The sequence below is a fragment of the Epinephelus moara genome, chromosome 6, assembly GCF_006386435.1.
Source record: "Epinephelus moara isolate mb chromosome 6, YSFRI_EMoa_1.0, whole genome shotgun sequence".
Lineage (NCBI taxonomy): Eukaryota > Metazoa > Chordata > Actinopteri > Perciformes > Serranidae > Epinephelus > Epinephelus moara.
The window spans coordinates 39,886,007-39,908,754 of NC_065511.1; the positions used below are offsets into that span (position 1 = coordinate 39,886,007).

Sequence of the window (22,748 nt, forward strand, 5' to 3'; positions counted from 1 at the left end):
TTTGTCGTGATGGGGGGGGGGGGGTTCAGGTTTTTTTTTTTTTTAAACTCATTTTCTACCTACAGTTTGATTAAATGACTGAAGCTTCATTATTTCATTTAAACAGACAGATGATTGTTAATGATGTTCATCTTTAATTTGACAGGAGGATTATTGATTGATGTGATTGATCAGTAGAGGGGAGGAGCTCAGACTTTAGTTTGGTCTCTCAGGTGAGTTCCAGGTGTAGAAGCAGGAAGTGGCTGTGTTGCCCTCAGTGAACGCGTTAGTTTTACATGTTTGTTCACCTCTTTGTTTTTTGTTGTTGTCACTTGAATGGGGCATGTGCACTTCACTGACCTCTCTGTGTGTGGGAACTTCTTGTTCTGATTGTGTTACTGAGGCTCCACTTTTGTTCCCAGAGTTTAAAATATATATATTTTAATAAAAGGCGTTACCTGCTGAATCACCGTAGTTTACATCATTCTAATAGTATACTCATCTCTCTCTAGAATATCTGTCACTTTTTCCTCCAATACAGTACTGATTCTAATCAATACTGAATCTGATCAATACGGATTATGATCATGGATATGGAAGGTAACACGAGGGTGTAACTGCATGTACTTTTAGGGGCATTTGAACTCTTTAAACAGTGAAGAAAGCCACCTTAGTGCCCCTCCAGATTTTAAATACAAAATATATGATGGTTAAAATTATGCTGCATTTCGATAGATTATACGATTGATTGATTGATTTTTATTTGTCATGCACACTTACATGTACCCAGCCCTCATGGGTTAACAAGACACCATTACAATGACGTTGCAGTAACAATCCACAGTACACCAGAAACTGAATACTCTGAAAATTCAGCCACAAAAAAAAAAGGTTCTCTTTCTGACAGAAAACTCAGATTTTTCATGATCATGTGAGAAAAGTCTCCATTTTCAGAGGAACTGCATAGTGCAAGTTTACATGACAACGCAGATGGTGCTGTTTCCAAAACATTGCCTTCTGGAACCCGTTTTCAAAATGTTTTCAGGTACCCAAAACGCCACTGTCGTGTAAACGATCAGCCGAAACGCAACTAAAGTTTGCAGTTTTCGGTTGGAATCGTTGTCGTATGAACAGGACCTAAGGCTGATGGTAACGTTTCTGAGTGCAGCTGTGCTCACAGGGATCTTTGTCTTGTTTAGATTATACTTCACGTAAGGTTCCAAACTGTAGCTGATCTTCTTGAGACAATGAGTTTGTAGTTTTGGTTTATTCCTCATGTCAACATGTCAAACATGCAAAACATTTCACCCCTAATCTCCTGAAGTAACCTGTTCTGGAAAATAAAAGACAATAATGATTTCAACTCATGAGCCCAGAGACGACAGTGGGAGATGTCCCAATTAAATATCTTTTTTAGTGAGTCTCTGATCCGACATCTTCTCGAGTCCATTCCAAAGCCGAAGCATTTCACATTTATGTCTGATGTTTGGAGGTTCCCATCCCATATCTCCACGATGCAACTTGATTTTAATTCATGTGAAGAATCAGATGAAACTAGAGTTTTAATTTTAAATGTTTTTATTAGAAAACACAACATGAACCTGCAGACAGAACTCAGGGTTTACAATAAAAGACGCAGCATTGAGAAGGCTCAAATTTTACCATTGTGTGGTCTGATGATGTCACATTGATGTCATCAGGGTCTACAGATGTGTAATGCTGCAATCCATTGCAAGTCGGAAGTCCATAATTCCAAGTTGGAGTTTCCAATATCCGATATAAATGCGTCACAGCGCGTCTGCTCGGGGAAACGTAGACGCCTTTGTATGTCAAGTCTCTGAGCTTTACAACCATCTACAGAGGACCGACATCAATCAAACGGGTGCTGTGACATTAGGTGTGTTTATGTCGACGAACTCGAGCTCAAATTTCCGACTTCACTGACCGTTCCTGTTTTTTTCTGAGTTGCGAGTACAACAGATTGCAGCATTACAGTCTGTGTTAGGCTCCAATGAAAGACACTCCAGGTGCATCATGGGAAATGTAGTATCCAGTGTTTCTGGATTAAAAAACAAAAAACTACATGATGAAGAGACTCTGGAGGAGTTAAGACACAGGGAGGATGATGAGGATGATGGTGATGCTCTGATGTGATGAAGGTCACAAACACCTGAGGAAGAAGAGGTGACACTTGGAGCCTGGAGGACAGTCGCACAGCTGACCGAAGCGAGGACCTTTCTTCACCGAGCAGGACGCCCTGGCCTCACACTGAGACAGACAGACAGACAGACAGACAGGTCAGAGTTCTGTCTACAGTTCTACAGTCTGCAGGATACTACAGTAACACTGTGATGTTTGTCTCACGGTCGGGAGGCGGCTCTGTCTTCTGTTCAAATTCGACGACTTCCTGTTCTGAAGTTTCTCCAGAACGTTCTGAAGGACGAGCAGCTGACAGACAGACAGTATCATTAATATTTATCATAACACACCATACATTAAATTACATCACAGATCAAGCTCTGTTAAGCAAATGACAACATGCATAATTCATCAGACACTAATTAGGGGAGACCGGGGTTGGTTGGCACATTTTTTAATCTGCTGTATTCCTCTGGCAGAATTTTAGAATATTATAACCAGCAGCAAATAAAAGGAAGGTCTCTGCTATTAATAAATATGTGTTACTGTACACAAATGTTTTCTAAAAATGAGTTGATTTGGGATTAAAGTCATGAGGTGCATTTGCAGCAACCAGCCTCATCACAGGGACGGTTGGCACAGTGTTAAAATGCTCAGCCCATCTTCACTGCCGCTTTGTCAGCAATCTGCCTCAGATACTGAAGCACTGAGGCACCTTTCTCAGCGGTATGACCTAAATCTTTAATGAAATTATTATGTCATCAATTATGTCATCACAGACGTATATCATAATGTAGCTGATTCTTTTGTCTATTAACTAAGGGGTCGTACAAATGCAGCATTTTTTGCATTTTGGTTTTCAATGTAGACGCGCGGCAGGCAACTCAAATGCCAGAGTGACACTGTCGTGGTGCGCACGCATTCCTGAGCGCCTACTTTTCATAGCACGATGGCTGCACTCCAAGATACACAGAATTCAAGTTCATGTGACGAGGATCAACCAGTCACAGCCGACAGATATCTTTCCCTTCATTCGGAAATATTAGTCTGTGATAAACACGGAAAAGTTGATCATGTCAGTGCAGGGCTACCCAGAGCTTTAGACGATAGGCCTACACACTTATAAACAGCTCCTGGAAGAAGATCAGCTCTGCACTCAGGATATCAGGGAAATAGGCTATACGATGTTTGTTAAGGTTGCTTAGCAACCTCGGACGCAACCTGCTGACGCACGCTTGAAAGCTGGCACAAAGAAAGCACAAACGTAGCGCCCAGCACCTGACCTCATATTTTCCAGGTGGTTAAAGATGCAGCATGACATTTGAATATTGAACGTTTTGATGTTACATTTTTGTCTCTGTATCCGTCAAAGGACCAGAAAACAGCTGTGTGCCAACCAACCCCGGTCTCCCCTGCATTTACTCAAGTAGTGTAATTAAATACAAATTTGAAAACTTGTACTTTACTTGAAAATTTACATTTTATGCTACTTTCTACTCCACTACACCTCAGAGGGAAATACTGTACTTTTTACTGCACTATATCTATCAGATTACTTTATAAATTCAGATTATTAATACAAAATAGGCCTATAATTAGGCTAACTAATTAATGAAGTATTACTATAGATTAATCTACCCAGCAGTATATAAAGTAATTAAAATAAGCTCCACCCCATCAGCTGTAACATTAAAGTGATGAACACATTCATGCATCAATAATTCTGCCTTTTATTAAAACCAGTAAACATAAATCATGACATTGTCTTCTATATTCTACAGATATAACAGAGTGACTCACCAGCTCTCTGCTGTCCTCTGACTTTCTCTCTGTTTCATCCGTCCATGGACTTCCTGTCTCACCCGAGGACGCGAGGAGGAGGAGGAGGAGAGACAGCAGGACAATGAAGATGGAGGTCGGTGTGTTCATGTTGCTGCGGAGGGTCAGAGGAAGACCTCAGCTGGAGGAAACAAAGTAGTAGTGATGTGCTGTTGGATGAGATGAGCAGGTCTGAGTCTGTGCTGCTGACGCTCAGATTAACCTGCTGCTCATTATGCAACTGAACACACCACGATGAGTGAAAACATGTCAGCCTAATGAGATTGGACTCATTCAGTGTGTCTGCTTCACAAGAATCAACAAGCTGTAACTCTTCACTGCCTGATGGTGTCACGCTCATTGTTCTCTCCTCTGCACAGTGTCTTTATTTCTGCTGTTTGTGTTCAGTGATAACTTTTTGTTATTGTAGATTGTTTTGAATTATTGATTAATTTTTGTCTGGATGTGTATTTTGTTATTTGTGAAATCACAGCAACCAATTTAAATGGCCAGTTTTATGATAATCTGTATTTACAGTATTTGCACCTGAACAGTACGGTGTCCTGTGTGGGTCAGTTCCAGCAGCAGTTACATAAACAGTTAATCTGTTCTCAAACTTAATCTTTTCTTTATTTAGGATGAACTAATGAATGGAAACACATCAACAACATGAGGGAGTGACATCATCAAGCTGGAAACACATGAGTCACCAGATAAACAGTCAATAAATCAGCTGTGATTAAAGGGACAGTTTGATAGTTTCCTCTTACCTGTGGTGTTTATTAGTCTGGATGTTTTTGGTGCGAGTTGCCGAGTGTTGGAGATATCAGCTGTAGGGATGTCTGTCATCTCTCCAACATGATGGAACAAGATGGCCCCTCGGCTTGTGGTGCTCAGAGTGCCAACAAAAAAAATGCATTTGGAAAAACTCAACAGCAATGTCTCTCATATGGAAACATGAACAATTACAAAGCAGCAGCCAACCATGTAAGAAGATGCCAAAAAATGACTTATGCCTGGTTCACACTACATGATATCAGCCCGATTACAGCCCGACGCAGCAACGTATGGTGCCGGCTCGGATCGTGAATGACATACACAATAATCCATCGTTTCATCTTGTGTAGTAGACAACAATGTCTGGGATGCCTCACAACGTCCCGACACAAAAAGCAGCTGTGCAGAACTTTTTACCATTCATAAAACTGTCCCTAGTTCGTATCACCCCCCCTTGAAGATCCGCATATTTATTNGTCATGGCAGATAAAGAAGGAGCACCATCTAAAAGAAAAAGAACAGAAGACGGCTAAACGGGACAGTGATAGGGCTCGAGCCCAAACGCGTGTAAACCACGGTCGTGCATTCACCAAGTGGAGAGAGCTGAGAGATTTGAAAGGTTTAAAAACTGATCCCGAGTTGGCCCTTTTCCTAATCGACAGGTATGTAATTTTTGTTTTTATTTAGAGAATATACCGCAACTTGTTAGACGCTGTTTCACTTCAATATATGACGACATGGAAGTTATAAGCAAGCTAAATATAACGTTAGCTGACGTGAACGCTTTTGTCTTGTAACGTTACAACAAACACCACAAAATTATCTGTGACTGTGACCATGAACACAAATATACAGCTGGCAGTTGTCCTCGGTTTATAAGAAATTCAGAGCAACACCAGAACATTTATGATTTTCCTCTTGCTCTCCAAAACAAATGCATGCGGTAATTGCCTGTTGCAGTCGAGATTTTACGACACCAGGCTGTGGGTGTCATACCGCTTCAACCAAAGGGGGGCACTATAATCAATGAAAACGTAAAGTTCCGCACAGCTGGGATGAGTGGTGTTGGACCATCATGTAGTCTGTCATGTCTGTCGGCCAAGTCACGGCACGATTTTATGATCAATCACCTTATCTGACATAGTGACTGTCAGAACAGACAGGAAAAAAAAACATTGTCTGTATTAATATATACTCATAAAAAATATTTCCTACTGAAACCCGAAATTTTGTTTGGTCCTAATGTTCTCAAACGAGTACTTCTACTAATCAACAGTGTCTTATTGTGTTACTGTTGCTAAAATTGGTCAATTTTGTTGTCATATCAAACTACAAACATTATTAATCATATATAAAGAAGTTTCAATCATAAATGTGACCAGGTTTTGGACCTTGTCCACTTCTGTGTCGGGATCAGCTGCAGACTGACTTGGCAGAGATGGCTGCCATCTTGTTTTTACATGGATTAGTGTATTGTGCTCTTACTGCCACTAGATGGCCACTAGAGGTCTGAGTTAAGTAGAATAAAGTTTAAGGTGCAGGAAACCCAAAATGTGATGTCCTCATATGAGGACACAGGGTCTCAGCAGGATATGTATGTCTTTCATTGGTGTATATAATATATAACATACATATTATATTGATGTGTAATATCTGTTCAATAAACCAATAAATAAGTTAATCAATATTTAGAGTTAAGTTTAAAGTTGATGAATCTCTGTCTGTGTCAGAAGGTGATTATTGATCAGTCCAGCAGGAGGCAGCACAGAGCAGCAACAACAGTCTCTGATCAGTTTGTGTGGATCGATCAATAACGAGTCATCAGCAGCCCGTCTGTCACAAATCATTTATTACACAATAAAAACATTGACACAACAAACTGCAGGTGGTTGATATGTTGTCATGGTAACACCATCAGACATCAGTGGGCTGGTTTCAGTCGACCCGTCAGACGCTCTGAAGCTCAAAGAGCAGGAAGTGATGTCAGCAGGTTATTGATGATCCCCAGTTGGTCATCAGTTATCGATCAGCAGCTGATCGGAGATCAGAGGCCTGCAGGAGGAGGAGACACAGGAGGAGGAGACACAGGAGGAGGAGAAGCAAGGGGAGGAGACATGGGAGGGAGGGGACACAGAAGAAGGAGGAGAAAGAGACACAGGAGGAGATCAGTGATCATATTTCACATTTAAATTTTAAATGAAAAAAATATAACTTCAATTTTCAGACACAATAAAAACAGAAACTTTTGTTTTTCTTTTCTGATTATTTCAGATTATTTTTGTCTTTTATTTTGATAGGACAGGAAGTGATGTCAGGAATGCAGCAGAGGTTTTACTGAAATTATTCACATCAGCTGTTTGTGTTAAAAACAGTAAAACATGAATGAAGTTTGGTTCTTAGATGCCGACTAGGAGCAGCTCTCAGACCTGAAACATCACGTGTCTGAGGTGATAAATCAAAATAAAATAAAATAAAATAAAATACATCAAATTAATAGTGTATGTTTTAACAATCGTCTTAGTCCAGTTTGAACATTTTGATTTATGAATCAAAATCACAGTTATTATGAGGATAAAAGTAAAATGTTTGCACACTGAACAGCAGTTTAAGTTTTTGTGAATAAAGTTTGATAAAAGAGACAATTTGTACATCAGCTATTCACCATGTCACCATGAGTTTAGGGGGAGAGACCTCACATTGATAGTGAAAGAGTGATGTACTGTGTCACTCTGAGCAACATGCAGGGGAACTGATTATAATATACTTCTCTCTTTGTCCCTGACGGTCTGAATAAGTCACTGAATTCACTGAGACAGTCGCTAAGTTGGCAAAACTGATTCTGTGAGTGAAAAAGTTTTCTCGTTAACTGTGTCAGTGAGGAAAACAGATAAAACTGGGTCATAACGCCGAAGATGGACGGATAATAATGTGTTATGAGCTGCTCTCAGACAGGAAGCAGAGTATGATGGGAAACGCTGAGCTGCTTCACCTTTCACCTGGAGGTCAAAGGTCAAACTCTGCACAAGAGAAAAACACTTTTTACACTTTTACTGTTTCTTCTTTATCACAGTGACTCATTTCTACTGGAACTGAACATAAATCAAAGACAAAGCTCAGAGCGCTCTGTAAACATGTAAACATTAAATCTCATATTTCATCATCTATCAGGGAAAATTAATTTATTTGAAGAGTTAAAAATACATTTTATTAATAATAATAATAATAATAATAATAATAACTTTATTAAGGACAAAGAGAAAGGTCTGTAGCCACCACATAAAAAACATTTGGATTTATAAATCAACAAAGAACAGAAAATTAATTATTTAGAAAACTGTAAACTGAGATATGATGTTAATAAAACAATAAATCCTCACAGTTGTTACGTTGATAAAAGTAAATCGTTTGCACACTGAACAGTTTTTAATGTTTTTGTGAATAAAGTTTAATAAAAGAGTCTTAAAAGAATACAGTTTGTTTTATACATTATCATTATGCTTTATTTGATTGTAACTGTAACTAAAAATAAAACGTATATGTCACATTAGAATTTCCTCCTGACAACATGCAGAGAAAGTAGATTCATTTAAAATTGTATGTTTTTATCTGGTAGTAATAATAATAATGATAATAGTAGTAATGATGAATTTAGTAAGGACACAAAGAAAGGTCCACAGCGTACCACATAAAAACAATCGTCTGTGTACAAAAATATGATATAATAAATACAATACAGATAAAAAAGACAAGAAATACACAACATTATGCGTGTTCATATAAAAAGACAAGATTCAATAAACTGCACCCACAAACAAGCTGGAGAGCCAGTGGCCCCACAGTCTAGATGAGAACCTGACTGAGCTCAGCTCAGGGTCGACCAAGGCCTGGACAGGAAGGATCACCAACATTTACAAACATTTGACTGGTGCTACACCAAAGTTTAAGTTTAAGAAGCAGGCTCAGTCCATTATTATCAGCCACTTTAAGTCTCTGCATGTTGCTCTACTGTACCTGTAGGAGCGCCACAGGTGGGCAGTATACAGCGGGGTGCAACATGCTCTACAAACAGCTCTCTTCACATGAACTGAACACATGCTGAATTTGCAAGCAACACATTAGCTTGCATGTACAAGTTGTGACACTGCCTGTGGGTATCTTTATCATCAGATAAACAATTGACAATATCATGACCGAGGTATTTAATGTCATTACACACTTTAAGAGCAACACCAGATGAGAAGAATTCATGAAACTTTATGTCCTCTTCACTTCTAACAATCATAATGTTTCTCTTATTGGCGTTATATTTGATGTCAAAATCAGCACTATAGTTAGTAAACCCAGTAAACACGAGGTTAGCACGATGCTAACTGTAAAGCTTTCACATAAATGTAGAAGTCTTAAAGTCCAGTATCTCGCTCAGAGATGTCGAGAAGTGGAAGTTAACAATGAAAACAGTCAAGTTAAGTTCAAGTATCATAAAACTCTACTGAAGTACTTCAGTAAATTTCCACCACTGGTGTTATGAGTGAGATCATTGTGCAGCCCGTTCATGCTTCACATATCGTTCATTCATCCATGTTTGTGTGATTTTATGAGGTTTCCTGTGTTTGTATAACGTTTGAAGAAATGTGCATGTTTCAGTTTTTAAAGGGCATTTTTGGCTTTATTTAGAAAACTAGAATTACGGCCTTGTGGTTGTATGCCTCTGTGTATCAGTAAAGTTTGTCTTACAGTTTATATCCATGTCAGTGAAAACATAGACGCTTCACACACAGAAGATCTATACAGTCAGCACAGTTTCAAGATCAGTGTCACCAATTCAGTATCAGACCAAATGTCTCCCCTTCTGTTCCTGAGTTACGACACCGAATAATGGCTTTAAACATGATGATGTCACAGTGAAGCTGACCTTTGACCTTTTGGATATAACATGTCATCACTTAAATATTTTATCCGTTTAGACATTTCTGTGAAGTTTTGTCATAATTAGCGTATGAATTCTTGACTTTTGGCCAAAAACATGTTTTGTGTGGTCACACTGACCTTGACTTTTGACCATCAACCACCAAATTTTAGTCGGTTCATTTTTTAGTCCAAGTGGACGTTTGTGCCAAATTTGACAAAATTCCCCCAAAGCATTCTTGAGATATCCCGTTCCGGAGACTGAGACAAACTAGGTCGCAGTGACCTTGACCTTTGACCTATGACCACCAAATTTTTATCAGTTCATCCTTGAGTCCAAGTAGACAGTTGTGCTGAATTTGAGGAAAATCCCTCAGGGCATTCTTGAGATAACACATACACAAGAATGGGACGGATGGATGGATGGATGGATGGACAACCCAAAATCACAATGCCTGTGGCTACAGCTAGCGCCAGCTCGGAGCCATAATGAGAAGAAGGAGAGGATGTGACAGAGCTCTGTGGCCAGATGCAAATGTGGCACAGTTAAATCTGTGGTATCAACAGTAAAACATGAATAAAGTTTCCATGGCCCCAGGCTAACCTGTTAAACCAACAGTAAGGTTTGAGTGAACAGAGTTATCTTCTCCCCTCAGTGAAGAAACCACTGCGCCACTGAAACAGTAAATGCTACAGCAGCAGCAGCAGCAGCAGCAGCAGCAGCAGTAACTTTCCCAAATGTTACAAAGATCTTTAAGGTCCAGTGTGTCGGATTTAGAAGGATATATTGGCAAAAAATTTAATATAATATGATAAGTATGTTTTCTTTAGTGTATAATCGCCTGAAAATAAGAATTGTTGTGTTTTTATTACCATTTATATCTTCAGTTTTGCTTCTCAGTGTGCTGTGCAGTGTACTTCGGGGACGTTTTTTAACCCCAGATTTTGCTGCAGAGGGAGCACTCTTGACTTTCATTCTACTTTTTGGCACAGCCAGCTGTGGACGTGATGCAGTGGCATCAGGAGGAGAAGAAACTTTCCACTGTTAGGCTGTGAGATAACATTATCCTCTCTCTTCTGCTTGAAAGTGGTGAATTTACAGCTCACAGATACTTAACATACCACAGTCTCTGGCTTTTGTTTGATAATCTAGTGTCAGCAAACAATGGAACAACATTTCCAATCTGCCATTAGTGCCATTAACTCGTTTACTATATTACATGAATGCCGCTGTAACACCGAACGTCCTGCTGAGCCCAGTTCAAACTTTCAACCTTAATATGAAAAAAAAAAATCATCAAATATTCATATTTAAAGGCTGAATCTGATCCGACTGACATGATTCGGAGTTAGGTACAGCCCTAGAGTAGACATTAGCATGGCCTAGGCTAGCAACTGGTCTTTGACGAGCCAAACAGTATAAAATGAAACACTAATTTGTGATGTGAAACTGCTTTATTCAGTGTTTTTACCAGTTTAAATCACCTGGTCTGTTTGATTTGGGGAGGAGGAGACCTCTGTGGATAATTCAGCTCCCGATAAAAACCTCCTGAACAATGAACACTGAATGAATTCTCACCAGGAGAAGTTTCAGCTGGTTGAAATAAACACTCCTCACTGCTAGACGCCACTAAATCCCCCTAATCCCCCCTTTAATAGAAACTGGAGGTGCAATCAATTCTCCAACCGTGTGTGGTTTGAAATGGTTATCTTCTCAAGTAACTGCACTTTTAGAAATTATTGCAAAATACTTGCTCGGTCAACACAATAAAATTAAGTCTTTACTTGCAAATATATTTTTTAGATACTAAAAATTAAACAGTCTAAACAAAGTCGTGTCTTACTTGGTCCACGTCATAATCTGATGCAGTAAGGTGACTCTGAGGCTGATTGGTGGTTCCTTATTTTGGCCATGTACTCAGAACGGACTTGATTGACACTTACCTGTCTGCAGGTGATCCTTGGCTCCGCCCCCATCAGTTCCAGATGTGATAGACAGCCAATCCCAGCAGCAGCACCGGGCTGAACCCACTGATCCATGAGGCCTGAGCAGGGTCACACAGAGGTCACAGTTTACATCACACATGTATAAAACCATCCACATATTTTTGCACTCTGTGCAGACAAAGCTGTGTTCAAGTTCACAGCAAAACAGAAAAACAGAGACTCGTCAGTGTTCGGTCTGAATGTTGGAACATATCTCATTTCTTTCTTGCTGACATCAGAGGCTTTTATTTTGTGATTGATGTTGCTGCTGGGCTTCCTGTCCCCCCTCAGGCGTCTCTGGACATGAACAGTGTTCACTTTATTTTGTAGAGGACAGTAAAGTACAGTAAACGCTGCCGTGACCAATCAGATGCGTCATAAATAACTGATGATGATTCATGACGGGGTCAGAGGTCACAGATTTAGTCTCTTTGATTAAAGGAACAGTTCCACTTTATTCTTTATTTGGATCCACTGAATGTCTCGACTCTTGGTTTTAATCAACAACTCTCACTTGTGACAGTATTTTTATACGGCAGCACTGCTTTTACTTTCACTGCACGTAAGTATCTGAGACCAAACTGTTAAAGTGTCTTTGTCTAAACCTCAAAGTCATTTTCACATAGAAGAAGAATTTATTATCCTCCATCACATTAGATCCCGGCCTCTCGTCCACAACTGAGTCTGAGGTCACTAAGATGGAGATTTTTGAAAACATCTTCTGAGGTGCAGATTCTTCTAAACTCTGGTTACTGTGTGTAACAGTGCACTTAATTATTTCTTGTTGTTAAACTATATCTGTGTATTCTATTTATCATTTAAAATTTCTGTTGAGTATCTGTGAATTAGTTATTTTTATTTAGTCTTATTTTTAATGTTTCCTGTGGGCTCCTGGGTTTCCGTAGCTTGATCTCGAAGGAGAAAATGTAGTTAGGGGCAGTAACGTTCTGCATTAACGGGGGAGCAGAGGTGCAGAAACAGGTGTTCAGAAGGCAATTAATGTGTCGTATTGTCTGCTGCAGGAGTGAATAAATGCCAGAAAACAATATCTACAAGTCGTCATCTGTGCATGCCCTGTCCACACACGTTACATATGTATCCATGTGGAAACAATGACATCATCTCCTTACAGTACAGACTGTGCTAGCTGAGCTGGCTACTCCGTGTTTAGCGCCAACTTGAATGGGGATAAAATTATTTAATCATACGTCTCGTCTGGACTTTTGAAATGTTACCGGACTGAAAGGATCAATTCCAAGAGTGAAACAAGTCATTCTGCGGCGGTTGTGACGCTAAAAAAAAAAAGTATCCACTGAGTTACAGGCGTCACTTTCCAAAAGTAGGAGACTTGGGAAAACTCTTTTGGGCCAAATGGAGACACGTGATGGACCCACAATTTGCAATTAAATGGTTTGGCCCATCGACTGTATATGAAGATGGACAGCATGACAGCTACTGAAAAGAGAAGCCAAAACATCTTGATCGCCCCCTGGTGGCTGGCTGCAGTATAGGTCATAAACCCCACCATATATCACCCCGCCAAGTGTATGTCCATATAAAGATGTTTTATGATGAAAACACATGTATTTGTCCTTTAACAAAACATCTGAATATTTCTCACCTTGTTGTGGACATGTTCTGGATATATCCCGGTCACTGCAAGACACAAGTACTGCTGTTAGTACCATGAGTACTGTGAATAATACTACTGTCAGTACTACTGCTGTCGATGTAGTACTGAGGACATTACAGTTACTGCACTGTGTTGGTCCTCTGCTCTCACCGTAGTAGTAGTCAAAGGTGGCGGTGTAGTCATAGTCTTCTGTCGCTGTCGCTGTCTGGTAGTCGTAATCTGCAGTGGTTGTCTCTTCTTCATGGCTTCCTGGATCGCCTGTGGAGGTAAAGAAGAATCTCAAAACAGCAGCAGTTTCCCCCTGCGTCCAGTCTTTGCGCTAAGCTAGGCTAACAGTTTCCCCGAACTTTCAGTCTTTGCGCTAAGCTAGGCTAACAGTTTCCCCCTGCGTCCAGTCTTTGTGCTAAGCTAGGCTAAACAAAACATAAAGAAACCCTCCAAACTTCTTTTAAAATCTGGAAATTTTGTTTCTTTCTTGTTGTTTTTTTGGTAAAAACATGACAGAAAATAAAACGTGACAAATGAAATTAAAAACATTTTGGTGTTTTGGCGAATTTGGTTGGGTGGTATTTCAGATTTTAATAATATTTAAACATTTAGGGGCGTCAGTAGCATAGTGGATAGTGCCAGCGCCCCATGTACAGACGCGACGCCTCGCTGCAGTGGTTGCAGGTTCGATTTCGGCTTGCGACCATTTGCTGTGTGTCACCCCCCCCCCCGCTCTCTCCTCATTTCACTCTGTCCTGTTCATTAAAGCCAAAAGCCCGAAAACATAATCGTAAAAACCACAACAACAAAAAAAAAACATTTAGATGTCAGATGAGCAACGCCCCACAGTGATGGAGTAGGCTACTTTTACTCCACTACTGTACTTTAGCGGTATTTTGAATATTTCTATTTCAGGATACTTTATATTTCTAATTTACCACAGTTTATTTTTGTGTATTTGTGATATTTTGTCATGGTTTTTCATTCAGACAACAACAGCCTGCGTTGTGTTCGAGAAGGAAACTGTGAAAATATGAAAATTGAAATAATGTGTCGCTGCATGTTCATGAGTCCTGTGGGCCTCGTTGGTCATGTGATCTACTTCCTGTTTCAAACTGATTCAGAGGACAGTGATGTGTTCAGAAGACTTCAGGGCGTTTTAAAACCACCTATGAAAAGTCTCCACTTTGTTTTGTTTCAGAGTTCTTTTGGACAAAAATGTTAAAATTTCAGGAATAAAGTTGTAATATTGCCAGAATTAAATCAGTTTTATTAGAAAAGTCCAGAATTTCATGAGAATTTTCATATTTGTGTCAGTTTGAATTAACAAGTGAGTTCAGTTGTTTAAGCTTCATGAAATTATTTAAGCTCCTGTACTTATTATAATTATTATTATTATTAATATGAGGTAAAGTTTTACACAGAATCACAATTAAAAGAGAAAATGGGAATATGTTTTTAGTACTGAGGATACTCAGATCATAACTACATGTTAAGAAGAAAATGGGACCAAATTGATAAAATGTAAAATACTTTTACTTCTGACATTTTAAATACATTTTGATTATATTACGTCTTATTATTACTTTCACTAAAAGAGCATTCACACCAGGACAGTCCCGGGGACTCGGTTGGATTGGGCGGGGAATGCCGAAAAATTTCACACCTTCATTTGGTTCGGTTCACTTTCACACTGCACTTTTTGAAGCAGACCAAACTGCCTGGACAACATCACGTAGTTACAACAGCTGCTTGTTTGGGGGCGGTATTGCCCAAAATGACCATTGACCAGGAAGAAAAAAAGGATGAGGAAGAAGAAAAAACACAATTGAGCAACACCAAATTTATGCATTACTAAAAATGCACTGCGCTTTACGTCACTTCCTCTCTTTGGTTCACTTCATCTCTTTGGTTCGCTGGATAGTCCGTTTGCATTTCCCACTGTCAGCGAACCGAACCAGGGTTCACTTGCAAGTGAACTGAGACCCCCAGTTTACAAGTGGACCAGGGTTCGCTCGTTTGGTCCGCACCAGAGTTCAAATGAGCGTTCATACCACTTCAAACGAGCTGAACTATCTGTGGAAGCGGACCAGGGTTCATTTAAAGTGGACCAAATAGCGCCAGTGTGAATGTGCCTTTATTAAAACACGTGAGTAGACTTCTTCTTCCAGCTTTGGTGGACTGAATGATCCTTTGTACTTCTGACCTTATGATATGTATTATTATATTTCACAATAACACCCTGAATGTGCCATCAGCAGAGAGCGTGATGTGATGGGAGATAAAATCTGAGAGTTCAGTTCAGGTTTCACAAAAAAACAAAACATAAGAAAACAAAAACCACGTCTACAGTTAATCAGTAACGCCAATCTTTAACTCCATCTTCAGGCCATAGAAAACTGCAGCAGCGTCTCTGATGAGTGAACGCTTCCTGTCAGTTTGTGTGACACAAGTTTGGCTTCAGCTCTCACCTATGAACACCTGAAGCTGTTCTGACTCTGAGCTGAGGAATCACAGGACATAAACAGACGGGCTGAAACATGTCGAGACTCGCCTGCAGTCTGAACTCAGGGACTCCGAGCACAAAGCAGAGTCTGAATCACCAACACTTTTTTTTTTTTTTTTTTTTACTTCTTGTCTTTTCTCTTTTCACATAATCACACAGATTCTTTCCATAAAACACACATTGTGTGCCATAAAATGTAAACTTTGAGCAGTTTTCTGATTTATCTCTCAGCAGGCCCACTATAAAAATAATTAAAAGTGTGTGTATTTTTTTTTCTGTTAAAATGTGTGCATTTAGTGCCCTGCATTTTCATAGAGATTATTAAATTAATCAAAATATGTTCATATGTGTGTCCATGTATTTAATAGTATGAACGTACCGCCTCTGCAGAAAGGCGTGAAACTGCGAGACTCCAAACTTTATGTTTCTGGTGAAAGAGAAGAAATCAGAAAAGAGAAGTGTCTGGCAGCGGGTCTTTATCTGTGTATAACATCCTACATTTTGAGGTAAAGATGTTGAAATCAATGGTTTTATTTCATGTGAAACACAGACAGAGACACAGACAGATGTGCGGATGTCCCTGTGAATCATCAGTAACGATGAACTGCAGAGCTCAGTAAAGAAATGAAGGCTCTTGTTTTAGCAGGCTTTTGTCTCTGTGTTGTTTTGATATTTTGGTGACAGAGTGTGACGAAGACGAGGAAGAAGAGGAGCAGCTGTGTTTCCTGTTTGATCTCATTCAACCGATAAGCTTTCATGATTTAGCACAGAAAGAATCCGTTTGAGAAAGAACAAACACGACTTCAGTTTCACAATTTTGTTGCTGAAACACTTCATTATCTGATATCAAGAAGATTTTACACTGTGAGGCTAACAGTTTCCCCCGCTCCAGTCTTTGTGCCAAGCTAGGCTAACAGTTTCCCCCTGCTCCAGTCTTTGTGCTAAGCTAGGCTAACAGTTTCCCCCCTGCTCCAGTCTTTGTGCCAAGCTAGGCTAACAGTTACTTCCCACCTTAGGTCTTCATGCTAAGCTAGGCTAACAGTTTCCCCCCTGCTCCAGTCTTTGTGCTAAGCTAGGCTAACAGTTACCTCCCGCCTTAGGTCTTCATGCTAAGCTAGGCTAACAGTTTCCCCCTGCTTCCAATCATTGTGCTAAGCTAGGCTAACAGTGTCCCCCTGCTTCCAGTCTTTGTGCTAAGCTAGGCTAACAGTTACCTCCCGCCTTAGGTCTTCATGCTAAGCTAGACCAACAGTTTCCCCCTGCCTCTAGTCTTTGTGCTAAGCTACCTTTAGCTCAGCAGGTATGAGGAAAGTTTATGGTGTAGCTTAATAGTATTGATTAATACTTTTATGTCACAAGTATGATTACAGATTGATGCTGATCTTTAGAATATTCACAGTAACAAATAATATCATGCAGCAGTCTGAGTCAACTGAAACACCTGAAGAGTGAGATATATTTAGGCTAAATAGTGAAAGTAAAAGAAACATAGGACAACTGCACTTTAATGTGCTCAACAAGATGCTCCTAAATCCTACCCACTGGACCTACAGTGAAACTAAAACCACGCAGACGAGATGTTCAACAACTTCATCTTTCATTTCTGCTTCTAAACTGTTCTGAGGAAATAAACGTCAAATAAACATTAAGAGAAACTAGAAGCTTTTTACTCTGAAGGGCTGTGACTGTGATGTATGGGGTGCCGTTTGTAAAGTGGCTCATGCTGAAAATAACATCAACATTTTGCCACATTTAGCTTCAAACAATGTTTAAAAAAGTGTGAATTTTTTAACGTCACCTTTTACCACATTTACAGCAATATTTGTTAACTTAGAAATATATTAAATAGTTAAATCTAAATATTAAATGTGGCACCTAAATGTTAAATGTTAAATCTAAATATTAAATCTAAATCTAAATGTGGCAGAATGTTGATAGTTATTTTCAGCGTGAGCCACTTTACAAACGGCACCCCATAGTGATGGACTGTTTCTCTCTGCCTGCTGATTTTACATGAATGAGCTCAGGCTGCTGACAGGAAGGAAATCAATCCAGTCAGTCTGAAATTTAAAGTATGTAATAATATAACCATTATTTCATTCTGTAAACAGATTTCCAAACAAAGAAGATTTCTTTTCCCAAATCTAAGATTTCAAACAATATAAACTTTATCTGTAATTTCAGGTGCAAACATGAAAACTTGGTTAAAGTTTAGGAAAAAATGATTTCTTTGATGTGGAATAAGTTCTTTGTCAAGGTCATGGGACCTTCATGGTCATGGTTACAGTAAAAATCACTTGTTTGAAAATGAACCCACTCAGTGTTTTTACTGGTTCTAATCACCTGGTCAGTTTGTTTTGGAGAGGAAGAGACCTCTGCGGATAATTCGGCTCCCAAGTAAAAACCTCCTGAACAATGAACACTGAAGGAATTCTAATCTGGAGAAATTTCAGCAGATTGCAATCTGCAATTCGTGAACAGACAAGGTTCCGGAGTAACGTTACCCAGAGTCGGAAGGTTGTTTGGTGACATGTTACAGAACTTCTTCACTGTCCTCTAGAACACTTTTAGTGGACCCCTAGAGCCCCTTAAGGGGCCTTTAAATCATTTTGATGATGACTACGACCACCTAAAACATCTCTAGAACCTCTTCACTGGCCTAGAACCCACTCAAGAGACTTTAAAAACCTCCTGATGACCACTAGAACCTAAAACATCTCTCAAACTTTCTCACTGACGTCTAAGACAACTTTATGGATCCCCATAGCCCCTTAAGGAACCTTTAGCACCTTGATAACCACTAGATCCTAAAACATCTCTGAAACTTCCTTATTGACCCCTAGAATCATCTTATGAATTCCTAGAGCCTCTTGAGGACCCTTAAACAAGAACCTAAAACATTTTTTGAACATCCTAACTGACCTCTAGAACCATTTTAAGTATTCTGAGAGCCCTTTAAGGACCTTTAAACCCATCTTGGTGACCACTAGAACCACCTAAAACATCTTGAGAACATATTCATTGAACTAGTACCCCCTTAAGGGCATTTTACAACCTACTTAACGACCACTAGAACCTAAAACGCTAGAACTTCTTCACTGATATTGAGAACCATTTTATGGTTCCATAGAAACCCCTTAGGAACCTTGAAAACATAAGGACCCATAGAACTGCTCATGGGACCTTTAAAAGTTTCTTGACCACAAGAACCACCTAAATCATCTCTAGAACTTCCTCACTGACCTCCATAATCCTTTTAAGGATCCCCAGAAACTCTTAAGGGACCTTTAAAACCTTTTTGATGACCACCGGATCCACCTAAAACATCTCTAGAACTTCCTCACTGACCTCTAGAAGCCTTTTAAGGATCCTTTAGAGCCCCTTAATGAACCTTTAAACCCTTTTTGATAACCACTAGAGCCACCTAAAACATCTCAAGAATATCTTGACTGACCTAGAACCCTCTTAAGGGCATCTTAAAGCTTCTTGATGACTACTAGAACCACTTAAAACAACCCCAGAACCTCTCATCTGACCTCTAGAATCCTTAAGTGGGACTTTTAAAAGCTTCTCCATGACCACTAGAACCACCTAAAACATCTCTAGAACCTTCTAACAGACCACAACAATGCCCTTAAGGACCCATAGAACTGCTCATGGGACCTTTAAAGGTTTCTTGATGACCACTACAACTACCTAAAACATCTCTAGAACTTCCTCACTGACCTTTATAACCCCTTTAAGGATCCTTAGAAACTCTTAAGGGACCTTTCTAATCTTCTTGATGATCACTAGAACCACCTAAAACATCTCCAGTGTCCTAACTGACCTAGAACCCTCTCAAGGGATGTTTGAATCTTTATGACAACCACTACCACTAGAACCACCTACCTACCAAACCTCTTCACTGACCTAGAACCCTCTATAGGGGCCTTTAAAACCTTCATGACGATCTCTAGAACCACCTAGAACATCTCTAGAACCTATTTACTAACTTACAAACCTCTTAAGGGACCTTTATAACCTTCATGATGACCACAAGAATAACCTAAAAATCTCTAGAACCTCCTCACTGACCACTTAACGCCCTTAAGAATCCCTGTTACCCCTCAAGGGATTTTTCATACTTCCTTGATGAACGTCCTCAAGGGACCTTTAAAACCTCCTTGATGGTCACTAGAACCACCTAAAACATCTCTAGAACCTCTTTCTGACCTATGTAACTATTATTAACCATGGGTACTCTACATTCAGCAGTCAGCTGGTTCAGGAGGATGTGTGCACTGAGGTTAATGCTAACATTAGCTGTTGATGGTCAGAGTCTGTCTGCTTGGTAAATCACAATGTGCCATTTTCTGTTTCCATTCCGTCAGTGGAGCTGCTGTGTAACAAAACTAAAGTAATAAGTGATGTAACGCAGTACTGTTACTGATGAGTAATTAGTAAAGTAATACAACTACTTTATCAATGAGTGATGTCATCATAGTAACACTTGGGATATTTAGTTTGAGTGAGACAGGAGTAGTTTAAAAAAACAACAGTGGGTCAAAACAAACCATTACCAGGATCAATGAGTGTGATGAGGTGTGAGGTCACTCACCACAGCAGGACAACAGCATCAGAGCGAACCAGAGGCAGAGAGACAGCATCACGTTCATCTTGGACGAGAGACAAAACATGACTGAGACAGAGACAGACAGCAGTGGGTGTGTCCTCTCACACACTGCCCCTCACTTCAGTTAACCCTTTAACCAACTGAGCCTCAAGTTGTTCACATTTATTCAAACACTTTATTTTAAATTCTAGAGGAGGGAACCTAAATGTGTCAGACTGAACTGAGGGTTTAAAAAGCAAATGCACACATACACAGATAGATAATTAAGTAAATCCTGACATGAAGTTGTGGAGCTCTGCTGGAGGGCAGAACAGAGTTCTTCAGAGATCATTTGGTGTTTTGATAATGGAGAACACATAACCCTTACCATGTTTAACCACCTAAAGGACCAAGAAATGTCCCACAGAACAACTAGAACCACCTCAATGACCAGTACAATGTCCTCAAGAACCACTAGAACCTTGTAAGTGACCATTGGAACCTCCTGAAGTATCTGTAGAGCCTCTAAAACAGGAGAACATGTGTTTTTCATTTTAAGAAAAGGAGAGTCTGAAGGGTTAAAAAGAAAAAACATCAGGAAGAAAGTGAAACTTCAACAGGACAAATCCTGACGTGCCGAGTGTGTTTGTGTGAGTGTGTGTGAGTGTGTGTGAGTGTGTTACCTTTGACAGAAATGAAACCGGAGACGTTTCAGTTACATGTTGTGCATCCTCACAGCTGGAACACCACCAGGACGCTGTGTGTCATACTTTGTCACATAAAAACGTTGAGGAGTTCATTTCAAATTAATTCGTAGGTACACACAATATATGAAATGTATCATGAATATAAATTAACACATTATGATGTGTTGTATAAAAAATACATTTAAAGGCATACTTCAGATTTTTTGAAATGGGGTTGTATGAGGTACTTATCCATAGTCCGTGTATACAAGGTAAAATTACTGTTTGGAGATGCAAGTTGTGTGCAAAGAGGCTGTTATGTTTGTCAAAGCCAGACTCCATTGAGAAAAACAGTGATTTAACAGAGCTGAACACAAGCTGCTGGTCTACTGCTGCCTCTATCAGTTAGTTTGTTGTGTTATTGTGTTGCTTGGGCATTTTAAAGGGTAAGTTCGGATTCACCAAAGTCACACGTTAACACAACCTAACACACTGATCGAGGCAGCAGGAGACCAGCAGGTCCTGTGTTCAGCGAGCTACAATTACTGTTTTTGTCAATGGAGTCTGGTGGCTTTGACGAGAGCGTCGATGGGAAACTCTTTTTGGTGACCTCAGAATTGCGTCTCTGCTTTATGCAGATGATGTGGTTCTGTTGGCTTCATCACAACGTGTCCTCAAGCAGGAACTGGGGCGGGTTGCAGCCGAGTGTGAAGCTGTCAGGATGAGAGTCAGCACCTCCAAGTCTGAGGCCGTGGTTCTCTGGAAAATGGTAGATTGCCTCCTCTGGGGTGGAAGCGAGGAAGTTTAAGTATCTCGGAGTCTGCTTCACGAGTGAGGGTAGAATGGAGCGTGAGATGGATCGGCAGTTTGGTGCGGCATCTGCAGTGATGGACAGCCATTTTGAAGAGAGAGCTGAGCCAGAAGGTGAAGCTTTTGATTTACTGGTCCATCTACGTCACAACCCTCACGGGGATACAAGCGACCAAAATGAGTTTCCTCTGAGGGGTGTCTGGGCTCAGCCTTAGAGATAGGGTGAGGAGCTCAGACAGAGGGAGCTCGGAGTAGAGCCGCTGCTCCTTCATGTCAAAAGTGGCCAGTTGAGGTTGTTCAGGCATCTGATCAGGATCCTCCTGGGCGCCTTCTGTTAGAGGTTTTCCAGGCACACCCTACTGGCAGGAGGCCAGAACACGCTGGAGGGATTACATATCTCGTCCGACCTGGGAACATCTTGGGGATCCCAGGAGGAGCTGGGAAGCGTCGCTGGGGAGAGGGACGTCTGGAATACTTTCTCGGCTTGCTGCCCCTGCAACCTGGCTATGGATAAACGATTGAAAATGGATGGATGGGAAACTGAAACAGCTTTGTCTTTAGAAAGGGCTGTCTGACAGTAAAATGAATCAGTGAAAATACTCTCAATATAGGCAAGCATACGTCAAAACTGTTACTGATTGTTGTTGATATTTGATGTGTATTAGGGGAACAGTTTGTACTGATTGCCATACACTTACAACTTTTTTTTAAATTGAAGTTTAGTTTAGCTTTTGTTAATCTGTTAAATGAGTCATGGGTTTATATAAAGCAGACGTAGTGTTCTTTTGCAAGCATTGTCTGCAGGATCTTTAAACCAATCAGAAGGCTTCATTCAACTCAGAGATGGTTCAAGTTATTTTAGAAGACAACACTTTATCTGCAGTTTCATTATTATTGTTATTATTATGTTGTATTTTATGCTTCAGT

The 22,748-nt window shown here is 40.0% G+C and overlaps 1 long non-coding RNA gene across 1 annotated transcript; it reads left to right on the plus strand.

Moving 5' to 3' along the window:
• The first annotated feature begins 1,482 nt into the window (after positions 1 to 1,482).
• On the plus strand, positions 1,483 to 4,705 carry LOC126391666 (uncharacterized). The gene is made up of 2 exons (XR_007570108.1): positions 1,483 to 2,441; positions 3,900 to 4,705. It is a non-coding gene; the product is annotated as an uncharacterized LOC126391666 (long non-coding RNA).
• The last annotated feature ends 18,043 nt before the right edge of the window (positions 4,706 to 22,748 follow it).